We start from the raw sequence: 21,683 nt of genomic DNA, 5'->3' as shown, positions 1-21,683 counted from the left end.
AAATTATAGCATTAAAGCTTACATTTTCAGTTTGAAATTTTTAATATATAGTGCATATATCTTTTGAAATAGTTTAGTAGGGACTTATATGTATCAATAATGCAGTTATTAATCACATGGCATTAGGAAATATTTTGAAAAATATTAAAAATAAATTTAAAAAAATTAGAATAAGAATAAAATACATTTGTAGAATAAAATATATTCTAATCAAACATGAAGAAAATATCAGAAGAGGATATACAACGGACTGCAAGAGCTAATACAAAAGCACCATAGTCCTCTTTGGTTTATAAGAACAACTGGGCTTATTGTCTGGCAGATGGGCAACTGATCTTACTGAGAGTGGAAAATCACTTAATGTGGTCCATCAGAAGGTTGTCTTTGAAATGGTGCTATTTGGGAGTTTTTCTCTCAATAATGACTGAGCAAGGACAAAGAAATTTCTGTGTTCTAGAACAAAATGGCATCTGCGAACAGACCAGCGGACTAAGTAAAAATCATTTTCCAGGTTAGAGGATAAAAATTGGCAGAAATAAGGTAGAAACCGAAGTTTAGAGAGAACAGCTAAAGAAAGCTCCACCAGCCAAGGCCAGAACAGGTGAAGTGGAAATACTAAATGCTTTTGCAAACCCATCATCATCACAAAGCACAATATCATCACAATGAGACAAGCTTTCAAAGGGGATCATTGAGTGAAATAATGAATGAGTTGCTCCAAATTTAAATATTAAAAAAGTCTCAGCAAGCTGTAAATTGTGTTGATCCCTGGTACTCCAGACTGGACTACATATTAAACTCTCATCTCAAAAAAGACAAAATAAAAAGTGAAAGTGAATTTGTACATTCAATATTTACTGAGCTAGTCGCATGTTGCACTCAGTGAAGACCTAGCATGAAAAAGAGCAGCAGCAGCATCAATACTTCTCTAGTGTAGAGCTATACTCCACGAAGACTTACTTTTCACGTGCCATGCATCACACAGACTCACCTTTCTATGTTTTTATGTACGTACAGGTCACATAGGGACTGTGGGACACCGGTCTCTCACCTGTCTTACTGTGATTATGTGTGACATAGGGACTGTGGGACACCGGCCTCTCACCTGTCTTACTGTGATTATGTGTGACATAGGGACTGTGGGACACTGGCCTCTCACCTGTCCTACTGTGATTATGTGTGACGTAGGGGCTGTGGGACACCAGCCTCTCACCTGTCCTACCCACCATTAGCAAGGGTGACAGTACATGACTTAGTTTCTTTCTCGGGGTTTTTAATATATAATACAATTTTATATTTCTATGTAAAAATTATAAAGTGTGTAGAATCAAAAGAGAAATGACAGAAATAGAAACCTCTACTACTCATTCATAACAAAGCACTATTGGGATCCAGAAAAGGGACTCGCTTTAAAAATAAAAAGAACATAAATCCACATAGACTAGGAAATAAATCTATACTAAAGGTCAACACAAGCAAAAGATGTTTAGAGGTTATTGCTGAAATTATTGAATGTGTCTTGTTATTTTAGAATTTTTAAGGGAAAAACTCATATTTGGAAAAGTTTGATTGAAACTTAAATTGAAAGAATCAATGTCAGTGGTCGATGTAGATTCAGTGTGCAACATATTACAATTTATTGCAATGGATCAAATGTTTATGTTCCCTTCAAAACATGTAGGTTGAAATACTCATGCCCAGTGTGAAAGTATTGGGAGGTGAGCTCTTGAGGGGTAACTTGGATATAAAGTTGAAGCCCCCTTTATAGAGTTAGCAGTCTATGCAGAGACCAAAGCTCCCTCCTTGCTCTTTCCACTGTAAAGGGCACAGAAAACAGCTGTCTACAATACAGGAAAAGCCTTCATCCCAACCCAAATGTGTGGGTGTGTTGGTCATGGATCATCAGCACTGTGAAAATCACTGTCTTTATAAATCACCCAGTCTTTGATAGCCCATTTTGGAATCTCATAGTAGCATATAAAGATAAGAAATGATAGTAGATAAAATACTCATTGTTTTTGGTGGTGAAATATTCTGTCTACCTGGATCTTAACCTCTGTTGCTGTTTTCCCTTTCTCTGTTTCATAAACTGAACCTATTCATGATTCTATGTAAGCTAACATTACCTGTCATCGTGTTTGTATAAAGACCATAATTATATGTAAAAAGTTTTACCCAATGGAATGAAAGCATGAAATTAAAGTTATATGAACTGTGTCGGGATCTGCATGGATTTGGCTTGAGTCACATCGGCAAGAACTTTGTTGTTTTGTTTTGCCTCTAAATTCTTTTCCATCAGTCACCAAGACAATCTCACCTAAGAGGGATCTATTCAGCCCCAATTTTTAGAGTAATCAATCACATCACAATTTTAATTATTTAGAGAAATGTGTTGAAGCCATTGATCCTAAGCATTAAAACTTCTAAATTTGTTTCTGTGTCATTGAAAGTAATGGGTACAGTTCTATATCATACTTGATGTTACAAAAGATGAGATTTACAAAAGGCTTAGTTTGGATCTATAGAACTACTTTTATAGTTACCTGAGAACATTATAGCATCAGTGATTTCAGAAATAAAAGCTATTATTAAGTAAAATAATATTATTAATTAAAGGAAGTAATATTAAATTTATTTAATTTATAAGGTCATTTGGCCCCAAGTTGTTTAAAAACAGACTGAGAAAGCTTATGAAGAGAAAACCAGTAAGCATCTTCTTCCACAGCCTCTTCCTCCTGCCTCCAGGTTCCTGCCTTGACGTCCTTCGATGGTGGGCTGGGACCTGAGGGATAGAAAGTGAAACAAAGCTTTTCTCCAAGTTGCTTAAATTAAGTAAAATCAGGTTAACTTCTATTTGGATCAAAGGGTTTTATAACTATAAATCTGTGTATGTATACAGCTGGGTCACAGCCTGATGAACTCATGAAAATTTTAAATAGTAAAGATAAAATGTATTTAGTACAATTAATCTCTGAATGATCACCGGTCAACAACATAGCAACTTCTAGGTGTGTCTAACCTTCTGACACTGTGAAGTGAGGTTATCTACAAAGTTCATACTCAAGAACCACTCAATCAAGTTCTAAAAATAAATCATACAAAGAAATCTCACAATATTTTAGTTAAGTTTATGATTTTATGTTGGGCCACATTCATAACTCCCTTTGGGCTTGGTCTAGGATCCCAGGGTTGAACATACCTTCTAAATATGGATTTAGTGATCATGTGACTAATTTGGAGCTGTCATTCATTGTTGCTGCCCAGCCAGCATCTCATGAGATTATCATACAAAGCATGACCAAAATTGAAATTTAAAATATGAAGTACAGTTTCTTCTGAATCTGTGTCATTGTATTCTATATCAGGGTTTATCTATGTGTGAAATCAAATGACTACAACACTAGAAGAAAGCACATTTGCACATTTTGGGGTGATGATGCGTGTTTTAGAGTTTCTAATTCTACATTAGAATACCATGACCCAAAACAACTTGGAGAAAATCTTTGCTTCATTCTAACAGCCCACCATTGAAGGACATCAAGGCAGGAACCTGGAGGCAAGAGGAAGAGGCTATGGAGGAAGATGCTTACTGGTTTTTCTCTTCATAAGCTTTCTCAGTCTGTTTATAAACAACTCAGGACCAACTGTCCTGGGGTGGCAACAACTACACTAGGCTGGACCCTCCCATACCAATAATTAATCAAAAAAATGCTCCCACATGCTTGTCCACAAGTCAACCTGATGGAGGCATTTTCTGAATTGAGTTTCTCTGCTTCCAAATGATTCCTGCTTGAGTCAAGCTTACAAAAGCTAAGGAGGACAATGCCTCTATAAGCATGAGACTCAAAGAAAATAACCACGAATGGGTTACAAAATAAAAGTAGTACTGTAAATTATAGTCAGCAAATTCCCTCTCTGACCTACATTTCTCTATGGCCAGCTGATTCAAAACAGAATGGTTTGTCCTACCTATTCTGAAAGCAGCTCCCGAGACCCTGTGGCAATGGCTTCCTATCTGTAGGGAATGAATGTTACAAAGGAAAGCAAAGAAGGTCCTGAAGAGAAGGCTCTGTTGAGGAACCCCAACTTTCTATCATCAAAAGCTAACCTTCTGGTCTCCGATCATATTCCTGCATGACTGCCCATGAACCTGGAATCCTTGGTCTTGGTGTCTTCATTTCTGAAGGTTTCTATGCCATATAAAACATACATAGATTTGATATTCCTCTCTGTTAGTGATATATGCCTTTTATAATAGTGGTCTCAGTTATGAGCCCTGCATTGCTATGCTCTGAAAACTATCCCTTCATACATACAAGGTATTCTCCATCAGAGGTATTAAGAGACGGAACCTTTAAAACATTTATTTTTTAATCTCATTCTCATGCAATTATCATACATAATACATAAATAGCATACTCATTGCTTTTTTTGAGAGCACTTTTTCATATTTTACAAGAGTGAAAGAAAGATGTGAGAAATCCTCAACAATAAGCAATTATATAAATTTTCCAATTTTTTTCCACCATATGCTACTAAAATGCAGCCACTAATTCACATGGTAAATAGAGATACCATTTAAAGGTATTCATAATTTATTGTTAACTTTAAAAGTCAAGTAATAAAAGCATTAACCACATGAAAACACTTTATTTATATAAAAGGCTAAAGAGTCAAAATGCATAATAAAATAGGTATTGATATATATTCCCTTTTTCTTAGAAAAATATTTTTTAATTAAAAATATTTGTTAAATAAAATGTGGGCAGCTCAGAGCATGTTAAATAACACTGGGTTCAATCCTCAGGAACATTTTAAGAGGAAGGAAAAGAGAAAGGGGAGGGATAGCAAGAGGAGAGAAGGTGAGGGGAGGGGCAGGGAGGGAAGAGAGGTAGTATGAGCATTAAAAACTAGAGACTGGTTGCCAAATTACTTAGTTTCACAACTTTATCAACTGTGCCATTATTAATCATTTTTATGAAAAATGTGGAATTGAGTAAGTTATTAGCAAAATTAAGTGTTTAAATTTATCAAAGAATTTTTATTACATTTAAGGTCAGATAGTTGCCTAACATTGTGAGAATATACATTTTCAATGTACTGAGGGGGGAAATTCCCTGATGAAAACATTGTATGTAAAATCAGAGACCACTCGTTTTCTGAATTAATGACAAGAAGTAGAAAATACATGCACTCAAGTATTTCAGGAACAGATGAGTGCAAGAGAAGAAATCATCTTATAAATGATCTTCTTATAGCAGTATGGGGCAAAGATGAAGATAATACATCAAATGCTATTGTTGACATAATCACCATCATCATTATCATTATTATTATTACTCATCAAATTAAATCCCCACCTAAATATAAGTAGAATGAATTTAGACCCAGAGTTAAGTTTTCTGCTTTGTAAACTTAATGGATATATAAGCATTTCCATTAAGAATAACTCATATTATGTTTCCTAATTATTTTCCCATCATAGATTTTAAAGTACTATAAAATGTACTTGTTACAGTCCCAAAGCACTCGAAGAACAAAAAGACAATGTTTTACAATTCAGATTCTAAGATACTCTACGCACTTTCAGTTTTTCCTCACATACCTTAAGATTTTCCAGGAGTTTTCAATACTGAACACCTATGCCCCAAATACAAAGTCACCCTCATATGTAAAAGAAACACTTCTGAAGCTTAAATCATACACTAAATCTCACACACTAATAGTGGGGGAATTCAACACCCCACTCTCAACACTGGACAGATCTGTCAGATAAAATATTAACAGAGAAATAAGGGAACTAACAGATGTTATTACTCAAATGGACTTAATAGACATCTATAGAACATTCCATCCAAACATAAAAGGATATACCTTCTTCTCAGCACCTCATGGAACATTCTCAAAAGCTGACAACATACTAGGTAATATAACAAGTCTCAACAAATACAAAAAATGGAATAACCCCATGTATCTTATCAGATCATCATGACTTAAAATTAGAATTTAACAGCAATACTAATTCCAGAAAGACCACAAACACATGGAAATTGAATAATGCTCACATGAAGCTTCAATAGATCAAGGAAGAAATAAAAGGATAAGTTAAAGACTTCCTAAAATTCAATGAAAATGATCACACAATATACCCAAATTTATGGAACACAATCAAAGCAGTCTTAAGAGGAAAGTTCATAGCACTAAATGACTACATAAAGAAGCTGGAAAAATCCCAGACTGGTGAGTTAACAGAACACCTGAAAACTCCAAAACAAAAAGAAGCAGATTCACCCAGAAGAACTAGATGGCAAGGAATAATCAAATTGAGAGCTGAAATCAAGAAAATAGAAACAGAAAATAATACAAAGAATCAATGAAATAAAAAGTTGGTTCTTTGAGAAAAATCAACAAAAATATAAACCTTTATTCAAAAGAATAACAAAATTAATAAAATCAGAAATTAAAAGGGGAATATAACAACAGACATGGAAGAAATCCAGAAAATCATTGGGTCATATTTCAGAAACCTGTAGTCCACAAAATTGGAAAACATAAAGGAAATGAACAATTTTCTGAATAAATATGGCTTACCAAATTAAATCAAGACTAGATAAGCAAATTAAATGGACCTATAACTGTTAAACAAATGAGAGAGTCATCAAAAGTCTCCCAACCAAAAAAAAAAGCCCAGGACCAGATGGATTCAGCTCAGGATTCTACAAGATTTTCAAAGAAGAATAATACCAATACTCCTCAAATTGTTCAACACAATAGAAGCAGAAGGAACATTGTCAAATTCTTTTTACGAGGCTACAATTACCCTGATACCCATACCACAAAGAGACATTACTAAGAAAGAGAATTACAGACCAATCTCACTCATGAATATTGATGCAAAAATACTCAATGAAATATCGGCAAACCAAATCCAAGAACACATAACAACCATCATCCACCATGATCAAGTTGGCTTCATCCCAGAGATGCAGGGATAGCTCAACATATGAAAATCTGTCAACATAATCTACCATATAAACAAACTGAAAAATAAAAACTACATGATCTTCTTATTAAATGATAAAAAAGTTTTTGACAAAATAAAACTCATTTTATGATAAAGGACTTGGAGTACAGATACAAGGAACATACCTAAACAAAATGAAGGTAATATACAACAAGCCAACAGATAGCATCAAACTAAATGAGAGAAACTCAAAATGATCACACTGAAATTAGGAACAAGACAAGGTTGTCCAGTCCTCCATATCTATTCAATATAGTTCTTGAGGTCCTAGCTTGAGCAATAAGACACCAAGAAGAGATCAAGGGGATACAAATCAAAAAAGTCAAACTCTTACTATTTGTTGATGATATGATAGTTTACATAAGCAACCCCAAAAATTCTACCAACGGACTTCTACAACTCATAAACACTTTCAATAATGTAGCAGGATACAAAATTAACTCAAAAAAATCAGTAGCCCTCCTATACACAGATGATAAATGGGCTGGGGAAGAAATCAGAGAAACATCACTTTTCACAAAAACCACAAATAACATAAGATATCTCAGAGTAACTCTAACCAAACAAATAGAAGACTTGTATGACAAGAACTTTAAATCTTTGAAGAAAGAAATTGAAAAAAACACCTGAAAGTGGAGAGATCTCCCATGCCTTTTGGTAGATGGAATTAACATAGTAAAAATGGCAATCTTCACAAAAGCAATCTACAAATTCAATGCAATGTCCATCAAAATATCAGCAAAATTCTTCACAGACCTCAAAAGAACATACTCATCTTCATATGGAAAAGCAAAAACCCAGGATACCCCAAACAATCCTGTACAATAAAGGAACTTCTGGAGGGATCACAATCCCTGACTTCAGACTCTACTACAGAGCTACAGTAATGAAAACAGACTAGTATTGGCATAAAAACAGGAACAATGGAATCGACTGAAGACCCAAATATTAACCCACACACATAAAATCAGCTGATTTTTGACAAAGAAGCAAAAAATATCAAGTGGAAAAAAGAAAGTATATTAAACAAATGGTGCTAGCATAACTGGATATCAACATGTAGAACAATAAAAATATATCTATATCTATATCCATGCACAAAATTCAAGTCCAAATGGACCAAATACCTCAACATAAAGCCAGCCACACTGAACCTCATAGAAAAGACAGTGGGAAGTACACTTGAACGCCTTGGCACAGGAGACCACTTTCTAAATAGAACCCAGGACCACAGACACTAAGAGAAACAATAAATAAATGGGACCTCCGGAAACTGAAAAGCTTCTATAAAGCAAATGACATGGTCAACAAGACAAAATGGCAGTTTACAGAATGGGAAAATATCTTCACCAATCCCACATCAAACAGAGGACTGATCTTCAAAATATACAAAGAACTCAAGAAATTGGTCATCAAAAGAACAAAGAATCCAATAAAAAATGGGGTACAGACCTAAACAGAGAACTCTCAACAGAAGAATCTAAAATGGCTGAAAGACACTTAAGAAGATGCTCAATATCCTTAGCCATCAGAGAAATGCAAATCAAAACAACTCTGATATTACATGTTACACTTGTAAGAATGGTCAAGATCAAAAACTGATGACAACTTATGCTGGAGAGGATGTTGGGTAAAGGGAATACTTCTGCATTGCTGGTGGGAATGCAAGCTGGTACAGCCCTTTTGGATGTCAGTGCGGCGGTTTCTCAGAAAATTAGGAAACATCCTTCCTCAAGACCCAGTAATACCACTTTTGGGTTTATATCCAAAGGATGCACAGTCGTGCCACAGGGATATGTGCTCAACTATGTTCATAGCAGCATTGTTTGTTATAGCTAGAACCTAGAACCAACCTAAATGCCTCTCGACCAAAGAATGGATAAGGAAAACGTGGTACATTTACATAATGGAGTACTACTCAGCAGAAAAAAATTAATGACATTTACGGGCAAATGGATGAAGTTAGAAAACATCAGATTGAGTGAGATAACCCAGACCCAGAAAGACAATTATCATATGTACTCACTCATAACTGTCTTTTAGACATAAAGCAAAGAAAACCAGCCTACAAACCACAATCCCAGAGTATTTAGACAACAATGAGGACAGTAAGAGAGACAGACATGAAACCAATATGGAAGGGAAATATAAAAAGTCAAGATCTCCTGAGTAAACTGGGTGCATCGGGACCATGGGACAGGGTTGAAAGGAAGGGGAACGGATGGAAGGACAGTAGAGAAAAATGTACATCTCAATAAAATCAATTAAAAAATTCTTTTAAAATAAGAGTTTCCAGAAGTTTTATTGACGCAAAGTTGATTGCTGTGTTGGTCCTGGTTGGAAGTCCCTTGGCACTTGGGCTTCTAACGAACTTTAAAACAGCTTTTTGCACCTCTATAGTGATCATTTAAGTGAACTTTTACCCCTATTCAGCCAAGTTAAATATCTATCATGGCAAGGAATTTATCATCTTGGTCTTTGCATCTCAAATATTTACTGATAAATATAAAAATGTGTTCAGTAATTGCTGAGCAAAGAAGAATTTAGTTCAATCATGTAAAGCCTCAGTAAAAACCACAACATTGCCTTGGAAATATGAAAGGCAGTTAAATCCTCGCTGGATTCCAAAATCATCATTTGTAGCATACACTGGCAGGTGCACATGCTTACCCAGCCAGCACCCCACCCAAGCTGAAGCACATGAAAAGAGTCGCACAAACAAAAACTCCTTATAATACTACTATTTAGTAAAAATGAAACTAGCCTGTACTGGTGGCAAAGGCTGGTAGGATATGCTGAAGAGGCAGAGGCAGGAGGATCTGAGTTTGAGGTCAGCCTGAATTACATATTTGGCCGGGCAGTGCTGGTGTATGCCTTTAATTCCAGCACTTAGGCGGCAGAGGTAGGCATAACTCTGTGAGCTTGAGGTCAACTTAGTCTACAAGAGCTAGTTCCAGCACAGTTAGGACTGTTACACAGAGAAACTATCCCGAAAAAAATAAAACAAAAAAACAACAAAAAACTAATGACTAATAATTCTGATATGAATTTAACAAAAAATATAGTCCATATAAACATATTTTTCAGCACATATGTGAAATTACTAAATATCTATGAGAGACTGAAATGCCAATATATAATGAATGCAGATTCTAAGATCACAATTTACCAGTCATGACAGGGAATATCCCTGTTTATTTAGAGTCTCTAAAGAGGAATAATTAACATATCTCAATGCCTTGGGGGAACTTAAATATGTTATTTTAGAACTGTAGTTCAAAATGAAGAAATAAATAAAATAATGGAAAGTATTCATCAATTAGAAGGCAATAAAGACTATTCTAACTTGTATATCATTAATTGTTATAGATTATCAAGAATCATAATGATCTTTACTAATACACTGGATACTATACAAAAGGCACTAAAGTGCTTTATGTATATTTTATAAAACTATAAACAACTATAAAGGGTGGATATTATTTCCCTCATCTAACACAGGCTAACACTAAAGTTCAAATACATAATTTTTTTAAACTGCACAAAAAAGCGCAAAGCAAAATATAAATTATGAACTATAAATACCAAATTCTATTTTTTGAGTCACATATGAATTAATAAATAGAGCCCAGGCATTTCCCACTGGAAGTCTCTAATAAAACTCCTAAAATCAGACACCAGAAAACGAACTGGTTGTGTATCTCCTGTTTCACTAGACGTAAAAATAGCTATGGATTACACATTAACCCCAATATGCAAAAGATTTCCAAAGTACATGAAATCTATGAGAGGCAAATTGTCCTGGTAGGATAGAAAGTACTTAGAACGCCAATTCCTGATAAACACCTGCTATGTTAGCACACGCTGAGTAGAATTAATGACCAAGGCATCTGAGCGTCAGTTAGACTGGCTTGCACAAATGTGTTACGGAATATGCTGTCTGAGGTCAACAGTTGACGCTGACAGCATAACCAGTATACTCTCTCGCCCATTGCCACACATCATTTTATTAAAAATATGTTATTCTTAAATAACAGTGTCTCTAATTTATTAAAAAATATTCATTGAAAAATCCACATGAAGACTATAAAAAAAATCTGTAATCATCTAATCATTGCTAGGTCTGAAAAAACACATGGACCTTGAAGATGGTTTAGATAAGTGTGTTCTATATCACAAAGCAGCACAAACCAGCGTCATAAAATAGTGGAAAACCATATGCACTAATCTCAATTTTTAATGAAAGGAAGTCTGAAACTCTTCAGATTATTATTTTCAAAAATGAAGAAGGCATTTTTGTTTGAAACACATTCCACATGGCATGTTGAAGGCTGCAGCTGTAGAAGTAATCCGATAAACACAGAGAATGTATGCCATTCCTCTCAGTACACACATTTGGGACCATTTAAAATTCCATGCAGTTTGCATTGGATTTTATGCTTATTTTAAGGAAAACAAAGTAAATTAGTAAAGTGCCCCAGAAAAGTGAACAACACAGTTAAGCTTCTTCCTTGAAGCAGAGCACTGTGTTACATGCAAGATCAACACATCTGAACATTTCTGTGTCCCATTGTCATTGAAGATTCAGAGTCACTTTCTTGATCCTGGGTAACAAAGACCAGTGATTTAAAGACAAATATTTGCAGTATTTTCAATTTTCCAATTTGCTTAAACCACAATTAATTTAAAGAAGTTTTCTAACCAACATCTATGTCTTTGTCCTGGTCCTTTGAAATCACATTGCAACAAGATAGGACTATTGGCAACTACTTGAAAATCTTCCTTTGATATTGTCAAACTAAACATCCTGATTGATTCTGAGCTTTGAGATCAACAAATCAGAATAAAGGTCTAAATTGGATATGATGCCAGGCGAAATGAAAGCAGAGATGTCAAACTGCGCCTAAGTAGAGCCTTCACCATGCCTGACGAGTGTTCACTGTACTGGAAGATCCTCTGCATGTCACTAAAGGAGAACGGTAACTCCCATCCAGCTACAAACCAATCTACAATGGCGACCAGTCTGCATGATACCAGAGCGTGGAACTCATGCCCGAAACTACTCAGATGGCTGTAACCTGAAACTAGAAAAGGCATGAATCTGGGGGAAAGCAAAATAAAATAGTGCTGCTCTGATCCTAGAGGAAGCAAAATACTGCTGCTCTGTTAGGAAACAGCAATAAAATGACTCGTAACCGCATTCTGCTCTACCCATAGATCAGTGCTTTGCTCAGCCATCATCAGAGAAGCTTCTTCTTGCAGTAGATGGGTCCCCCAGAGTTGGGCAGCATGCAGAGAGTGAGAGACCACTGGAATCAGTCCTAAACAGTATGTCTTCATCAATCAGCTTCCCTCAGGGCTCAGGAAAGCATGTAGAAGAGGAGGAAGAAAGATTGTAAAAGGCAGTGGGGAAAGATACCAAGGAAACAGTGCCTTTCAGACAAAACAGAGCTGATAAAGAGGTGACCTCCCAGAGATTGTGGCAGCTGGCACAGGGCCTGCACATGTTCCAGTTAGATGGTGTCTCAGCACCGAGAGGGGAAGCAGGCAGTGGCTTACGTCTCTGAAAGGTATCTATAACTGACAACCATTCATAAAAGCAAAAGTCAGTTTCCTCCAATGGAGTCTTATTGGATGGACAAACTGTGCGTAAGAGCAGGTCCCATGTCCACCAGTAGATGGCCAAAACAAAACAAACTCAGTGGTATTCCTGGAGATATTTTGGCTCCTAATACTTCATTTGGACATTTCATTTTTTACTTTACTTTTTATTTACTATGGTTTGCGATTTTGAGTTTGGATGAGGTTTTTAATGTGTGTATTTCTTTATGTTTATGTGTTTCTCATGCTTTTTCTTTTTTCTGTTTGCTTTGTTTAGAATTTTTTTTTTTTTTTTTTTTTTTTTGCTTCATGGATCTTTTACTAATCTATTATGGTTTCCCAATCTGTGTTTTGTATGTGTGCATGAGTATATGTTTGTGTTTGTGTGTGTATGTTTATATGTTTGTATGCGTATGTTTATGTGTTTTTCATGCCTTTTTTGTTTTTCTTTCTGTTAATTTTGTCTTATTCTTGATTGTTTTGTATTTGCTTGCGTGTTCTCCATGCGAGAAGGCATGGAGTTGGAATGGTGGTGAGGAGGGAAGGATCTGAGGAAATCGGGGAGAAGAAATTCTGATCAGAATAACTTATGAAAACTATATTTCAAAAAATTAATGATTGAATACTTTTAAGGTTGTTCATAAAAGAATAGCACTTTTGAAAAAGACAGAAAATCTCTCAGATCATCATGATACTTCTCATTTAAGTTGTGAGAATAAAAGGTATCTAAGAAAAATACAAAACATTCAGTATAATGCCCCATCCAAAATTATAAACAAACCTTTCTAATAATCATAGAGTCAAATAGATGAAGCAGATATTTTAATCTATTAAGGATTCTAAGTTTAGAAAATCCTGTGCTTTTTATTACCATGTCATATAAAGGAAGCTGCAGAAGGCAACTTCACCTCTACTCTTCAGCAATATTTTAACAATTCTGTTTAATGATAGCAATTTTCTAAAGTTTCATTGTTATGAAAATACCAGGCAATGCATTTTACAATTCCATTTTTAATAGATTGAGTAAGGCTTTGGTTCCTGGATATTTAAAATGTTTGTCCAGTGATTACAGAAAAAGAGTTGCATAGTATTAAATATTCATGAACAGAGTGTCTATTGCCCCCTTACAAAATTTAAATATTTAATTTGATCAAATTATCTATGTTTTGAATTTAGATGTATGCATGTTTTTAAATAGTCATTTCAAAATATTCTATCATTAAAGTTATATCCATAAAACTTTCAATGCAGCTCACGTAACTTTTATTCTGAAAGAATTTATGTAGCTGCAGTTCATGGATGTGTATATGAATATATAGATCCACCTACTTCATTTCTTTTCAATACCATGCATGCATTAATTTTCATTTCATAATTGGTGAAATGGTAATTCAGGTGTTTAGTTCTCTATAATTAGTGATTAAATTATAAAAATGACCGTTTACCTAGAAAAGTTTCCAAAAGCCTAAACCAATACTAATTACATGAATTTAGATTTATTTACCTTTTTCCACTATTAATAAAATCAAGTTATGTACCTCTACCATTGTTCACATATAAAAAGTTTCACAAAGAATTATTAAATGTAGTTTTATCGAAAATCTAATAAATAGTTCCAAATAGGGTATCATTTTTATATTTGTAGTGTCAATAAATGTTATATGTATGAGAGTTTAGTGGCATATATGTGCACTGCATACATGCCTGGCACTTGTAGAAATCAGAGGAAGGGTTCAGACCCTCCATAACTGATGTAATGGACAGTGAACTATCATGTGGGTGGGGGGAACCGAATCTGGATGCTAGGTATGAGCAAGTGCTCTCAGTCACTAAGCCATGTCCCAGGCACATACATAGTCTTTAAACACACTTCAAAAACAGCAATCTTAAGACTTAAATCTCTACCCTATGGCTTCCTCATACTATATTTATGAATTCTTTCATTGTAAGAACTATAGCACAATTAATAAAAACCCAGACACAGAAATTGGGGTTCAACCTGGAGGTCAGAAAAGCAAAACAACTAGCCACTGGCTCTTATCTCTACCTCAGTGCAAAGTGGCAGTCCTGCTTCCAGGAATCTCACAATGTGAGTGAGACTGAGAACTGTCTCCTCCTGTCTTCTATTCCTCTCTAGTACTGGGATTAAAGGTGATCACCATCTGGTTTCTATGTCAAACTAGTGTGGCCACTGAGATTAAAGGTGTGTGTCACCACTGCCTGGTCTGTAAGGCTGATCAGTGAAACTGTATTGCTCTCTGAACTTCAGGCAAGTTTTATTTAATAAAGTACAAACGAAATATCACCACAAAGAACTTTTCTAGTTTATGTCTGAATATTTAATAAAGAAGCTTAACATGCTAGAGATTTGCGGTTTATCTTCATCTCAAACATCCTGCTTCAGACGAGCCTCTAAAATTAGATATCCAGGCCATGGAGCATCACCTTTTTCAAGTCTCCAGACAGAACTGCTAGAATTTCCCCAAAGAGTGTGCACACTCATATTTGGTTGGTAATTTATGAAGGGATTTTCTTTCCATCTCTAGTTTTAAACTTCAACATGATTACAGCTACAAAATAAGACAAAATCATTTTAGCTTTGCATAAACAATTTAGTTTAAATGCCAGAATTAAAAGTCTTCAGAAATCCTGTTAAAATGTAATTACAAGCATGTTGTTCATTAACTTAAAATTTAAAGAGCTACTATGGTCTTATCTGAAGTTTACCTTAATGCCACTGACATTGCAACAAACCTCCACAGGTCAAAATACTCATTCCAAATGAAATTATCAAACTAGACTGTACACTGGGACGGAACACAGCTCAGTGTCGGAGCACATGTTTAGCATGCTCAAGGCTGTAGGTTCAATACCCACACAAGAAGATAATAGGAATGAACTCCAAACTTAGAGTACATAGAGACCAGTTCTGCCCAAGAACATAGTTTTATGCACTAAGAAAAAGTAAATTCATTCCACATGACACTGAAAACCCAATTACCAGAAGGAAAGGGTGAGGTCAGAGACTATAGAATGTCAGAGGACAGAAGTAATAAAAATCATGAGTTAAAAATATTTTACAGGAGAGGAAACAGCAACAATGAAAGAGCAGAGCATGGTTAGATCTTAGGTATTCAGAGGATAACAGCAATAAGACACAGACCAATGTTTTACTTCAGAACTCTTGAACAGTTCAGCTTTAATTACCAGATGTTACATAACACAGAAGACTGAGAATGGTCATACAGCATGTGATTCTAGCTTCAAGGGATGCAGGAGAAAGAGAGTGAGTTCAAAGTCTCCATGAGTTACATAGAGAGCCTGAAGATAGTCTGGGCTATAAATTAAAATTCTGAATTACCTTCATCAATGCCAGCATCACCACAACACCACCATTACTTATCAGCACTACCACAACACCACTAACAACACCAACATCAGCAAGCACCACCACCACCACCATCACCACCACCACCACCACCAATGTCACCACCACTAACACTGCCTCCACCATTGCCACCACCACCAATGTCACCACCACTGCTTCCACCATCGCTACCAACACTAACGTCACCACCACCACCTTCACCACCTCCACCACCATCACCACTACCAATACCACCACTGCTCCCACCACCACCACCACCACCACCACCATCACCAGGACTGTAGGTATAGGTATTGACAACAGAGGAACAAATGAATGTACTAGAATAAAGTCCCTTTCTCAGATTCACACACCCCATTTCTCCACAAGAGTGGAGGTTCTTTTCTGAGACATGATGAGCCTCCTCTATAAAACTTGGTAAGGGTAACTCCAGGTAGATAGTGAACAAAAGACTAAGTCCACAGCTGAGGGGGTAGTGTCTTCTGATCTCACATTTATACTAACCAGTATCCTTCACTCGACAAAGGACAACAGGCTACACACATAAAAGACAGTCAATCTGGGTTCTGTCAGAAAGCCTGCCAGAAAATAAATCCAAACCAAGTTTTTAAGTGTTCATTCCTAAAGGATATGTTTAAGGATTAGATTTAGATATGGGAGAAATGTTTCCATCTAATAAAAGAGCAGAAGAAAATTTCAGAAAAATAAATATGGTGTGCTATAAAAATAAGAAAGTCAGAAGTAAAATAGAAAGCCACCAAACACAAAGCCTACAAACTAGGAATATTATACTAAAAGATAAAATCAGGGAACTCACTAAATGCTAAAGCAAATAGAAAATAACAAAAAATGAAAAGAAGAGCAATAAACAGAATTTATTCAGGATGACAAGAATTTTCCCAATAAGTCTTTCAGAAATAAAGAAAACAGAAAAAGCCAAATAATAACTATACTAGTAACAACATAAAATGACCAAACCTAATACGATCAGTTCGAAAGAAATGCCTGCCATTAGAAAGACTTCTGGCTTTAACAGAAACACTACAAGAATAGCAGAGCCTTTGGAATGCTTAAAAAAAGCCGCAGCTGTGTCCAACCAAAACCGTCAATCAAGCATGAGGGTGGAATACAGACGTCTTACGCTTGTGGGGAATCAAAACGCCTTTCCCAAGCACATTTCCTAGACAGCAACTGCCAGCAAATCACCCAGAACTTTAATGAGTAAGAAAGGAACGTTCCACAGAGACAGCTACCTGACCTAGAAACAAGGGTTAAAATTGGTGCAGTTCAATAAGAACACACAGGACTAGTGCTAAGCCCAAACCAAGAAGTTTAATATTCGCCTAGATTATTATACTAAGTAGAGTTGATCTGAAGCTGAGCTAGTGGTAACGAACATCAGTCGATAACACTGAAAATGAACCAGTGTTCATTCTAGGACTTCATAAAAGTAAGAAATAAAAAACAGTCCTGTCTTCTTCTACCAACATCTATGGTTATTATAAAGGTAAAGCCTGCTCACTTGATAAGAAATTTTTAATATTTTGCAATTAAAATGAAATATTCGGAACTGCTTACAGTAACAAGTTTTCAACAAATGTATGCTATCTATAGATAAAATGTCTGGAGTTATTGCGTCTGCTCATCGCTACCAAAAGAATATACTAAATCCTTGGGAACAGTTGAAAGTCATTGGTTTCCATAAACATGGGGGGGGGGGACAATTCATCCTTTTGCTTTTAAGCCTATATGATTTTAAAACTGTTAATAGCCAATAAAAATGATTAACTTAGAAAATCTACTCTAAATTTTTGCTATTTTATGAGGCAAAATGGGAAAGAGAAAAGAAAGGAAAAGTCCAGAAGAAAGCAGTGAAAAGGAGCGGAGAAAAAGAGAAATTGCACAGAGTAGAGTCCACACGGCATCTTCGAAAGCAGCCTTCTGAAAAGGTTCTTAATTAAATGTAAAAGAGGTAATCAAAGTAATTTAACCTGATTGCTAATTACCGTCTCTGGGATGAGTTAATTGTTGTTCTATATTTGTAAATAAGAAATAAGTATCAGTAAAATAAAGCTTAATTGCTTAGCCTGTATTTCTTCATTCAGGGCTGTCACTGTCCTCAGTCGGTTTACTTCATCTCCTGAGTAATGTCCACACTCACTCCTAGGCGTCTTCCTCTCTGCCAGCTCAAGCTGACTTCAGCAAGCATGCCATCATAACGGTACTCCCTTCTGTTCCTTGCCTGTGTCTAGAGCTCATTCCTGCTTGGAAGGCCCTGACTATCAGACCCTCCTTGCATTGCTTCTGTCTCCTTCCTGCACTGCCATTCTCTCTGCCAAAACCTGCTACAGGGCTGCCTCTGAACTGGGTTTGTTTGCTGATCTCACAAAGCTGTTTTTCTCTTCATTTTGCCCAATTTATGTTCACTCAACAGAGTCTAGCTCAGAACATCCTCTGCAAATTATATGATACTATTTTAGGTTTGCTTTCCCTGGACAGACATAAATGTCTGTTCCCTCCTTACAGGGCTCTAATGACAAAGTACAACTTGAACCAAGTCCAACTTGTGGAAGCCCAGCCTAACTGAGATCACTCACAGAGAATGGTGAAGGTTATGTGCAGGAGCACGGGTGATCCCAGCACAGCGGCATGACTTCCACATTGCTGCATAGCTGGACTCTTTACCTTCAGTTCACCTCCCACAATCTGTATTCTCTTCTCCTGAGACCACAAGGTCACATTAAACTAGGGCAGAATCACAGACAACTGACTGGGAGCTGCTGGTGTCTCAGGGGAGGGCTCAATGACACTCTCCACCACTATCCTTGTAGGAGAGAACTTTGACAGTCAACTAGACTGGATGTTGTGAGTCTTGAAAGCTGCCATAACTGTTCTGGTGCAGGTATTGGTTGTTTTGCTTGAGGACAGCACTGTACACAAAAATATGATAGCAGAGTCATAATTAACCCTTATCCAAGACTCAGAAGGCCGCTTTCCTGCCCCTTCAACATCTATTTAAATATAATACCCTAAGTTAGTATTAATTTCATTATTTTGTTTTCTTAGTGTGCAGGAGAAAATATTTTGAAAACTATAATTGGAGCTATGTTGATGTGTGTGTGTGTCTGTGTGTTTGCACATGCGTGTGAGTTCATGTCACTAGTGACTGAACTCAAGGTCTTGTGTATAATAAGAAAGTGCTCTACAAAGGAGTCAAGATCATGATGAGAAAACCCATAGAAACAGCTGACCCCCATCATTGACTCTGGACTGACAGCTGGGGAACCTGTATGGGACCAAACTAGGCCCTCTGAATGTTGGTGACTTGAGTAGTCTGCAGGTCCACTGGCACTGGGACCAAGATTTATCTCTAGTTCATGAATTGGCTCTATGAAGCTCATTCCCTATGGAGGGATACCTTGCTAAGCCTCCATACAGGGTGGAGGGGCTTAGTCCTGCTTCAACTTGATATGCCAGACTTTGTTGACTCCCCATGAGTAGTCTTACCCTTTCTGAGATATGAATAAGGGATGAGGTGGGGGAAGAAGGTGGTGGGGAGGAGGGGAGAAAGTGGGAACTGTAGTTAGTATGTAAAATGAGGGGGGAAAACCCTTTTAAATAAAAAAATTAAAAAAATAAGAAATGAAAGTGCTCCAACACTGAGCTCCATCACCAGAGCCAGACCCAGTTAATGCTGTTCTATTAACTGTTGCAAAAGTAGTCAAGGAATACAGTGCATTTTAGTGCACATGACATTCATCCAAACATGGGAATGAATGATTGATTGATTAACCCACTTTAAATTTATGAAGTAAACACATTGAACTTACAAAGCTGTCAGATCCCATGATTTGTAACCTTCATGCTACTTAACGATCATTCTTCATCATTCTGACAGGAAGCTATGCTTAGCCACACAGCCAGCTATGTTATCTTACATTCTAATTCTGTACTTTAGAAGAAATTATAGGATTTAAAAAGATCATTCAGATATGTGCTAATCAAGACACAGACTTTGTCATTCTGCTTTCTTCATATATAATAAATATATATTACATACATATACAGAAAGACACATATATGAAACTGTGTGTGGGGGGAGTGAATAAGAGAGAGAGGGAGAGGAAGGAGAGAAGAAGAAGAAGGAGGAGAGAGAGAGAGAGAGAGAGAGAGAGAGAGAGAGAGAGAGAGAAATTAAGGATCACATTACGTAGCCCTAGCTTGCCTAAAATTCAGTATGTAGCTCAGGCTGGCATTTAATTTACAGAGACCAGCCTACCTCAGCCCCCTAAGTGCTGGGATTAAAGAAGTGACCATCATACCCAGATACTCATAATTTATATTGCTTCCCTCTCCATTAAAATTAAATGGAATCTGAAGTGTTATGGACCAGATACTGATTGAAAGGGGCCTCAGGAAGGCTTGTCTGAAGTTTTCAGTACTGAGTGTAAATGCTTTAGTAATTTACAAATTTTACCAAGTAAAATACTTGGTGAGAGCTGAGAGTCTGGAGAATACATTGGTTCAGCTGGGTGTGCAATCTGCCTTCAGCAGACCATGCAGGTGACCAAATAAAAATGGTGTTCCAGTTTTCTTTTATTTCTCCCTTTCTGTCTCCATATAAAGCAGGATGTGTGGATGGGCTGTAGGTACCTTGCTTATTTTAGACAAATTATAAATAACTCTCAGTTTAAAACTTTCATGAAAACACCAGTCTCCAGTCAACAGGTGGTCAGAGTGGCACCACCTGACAGGAAAAGCCTTTCTTCTAAACCAAAAGAAACGCTTTTGTGTCCACTCCTGCAAATTTCAATAGCTGTATAAAGGGATGTGGTAACAAAACTGGACACGTTGGCATGAATGTAGTGAAGATTTATAGCCTTCTGGAGACAATTACAAACAATTTCAAGTTTTCCTTGTCAACAAGCCAGCTTCTGATGCTGTGTGACTCACAGGTCTCCCTGCTGTAGCGAGCGTCACCGCCGAGGCCGGCACAGAGCTGTTTGTTTTGTCTCACTTGCTCTGCACATATTTAAACAATTACCTTTGGTAACTTAAGGAGAAAAATTGGCACTGGAAGTTTGTTAAAACGTACGTTAAGGCTTCCTGCCAAGAAAACGCTATAGAACAGGTGCTGTCTGCCAGGGTGTGGAGGCAGAAGGGAAAACAGACAGACCATGCTGCAGAAATGACCCCACCCGTACAGAGCGGCACCTCACACTGTGGCCACCACCTGCCTGGAGAAGCCAGCCTGGACTGCCAGCCCAGCTGAGAGGCCTGCCCATGACCTCCTGCTCTCCTGCTTTTCTTTCTCCCATCCCTTGTTCCTTTGTTTCCATCCTTCCTCCCCACCTCCCTTCCTTCCCCTCCATTACAGTAAACTTCATTGTGTGAATTTTGAGCTGAATTCCCTAACCACAATAAATTAAAAAATTAAAGTGTTTCTTACTAATTTAGTTGAATTTTCTCTTTTATGGTAAATTAAATAATAACCTGTCTCATTTATTGACATTTCTACTTGCTGTTAAGGTTAATTCATCACTGCTAAGACTCTGTGGATTAATGGATGGTGTTTTTGGACTCTTGTTTATAATAAAGGATAGGAAATTTGACTTCACTTCTCACAAACACACACTTCTCTTGTTCTCTTGTAAAATGCTCATTTTATAG

At 36.7% G+C, this 21,683-nt stretch overlaps 1 long non-coding RNA gene across 1 annotated transcript in view; it reads right to left on the bottom strand.

The window, feature by feature from the left end:
• Positions 1–1,494: 1,494 nt before the first annotated feature.
• LOC130866048 (uncharacterized) overlaps positions 1,495–21,683 on the bottom strand; it is an 86,393-nt gene continuing 66,204 nt past the window's right edge. Inside the window, exon 3 of the long non-coding RNA XR_009056294.1 lies at positions 1,495–2,782. This is a non-coding gene — a long non-coding RNA (uncharacterized LOC130866048). The remainder of the gene's footprint in view (positions 2,783–21,683) is intronic.

The sequence above is a fragment of the Chionomys nivalis genome, chromosome 24, assembly GCF_950005125.1.
Source record: "Chionomys nivalis chromosome 24, mChiNiv1.1, whole genome shotgun sequence".
Classification (NCBI taxonomy): domain Eukaryota; kingdom Metazoa; phylum Chordata; class Mammalia; order Rodentia; family Cricetidae; genus Chionomys; species Chionomys nivalis.
The sequence above is the reverse complement of the archived record's forward strand: the minus strand, read 5'-3'. Positions and strand labels throughout refer to the sequence as shown.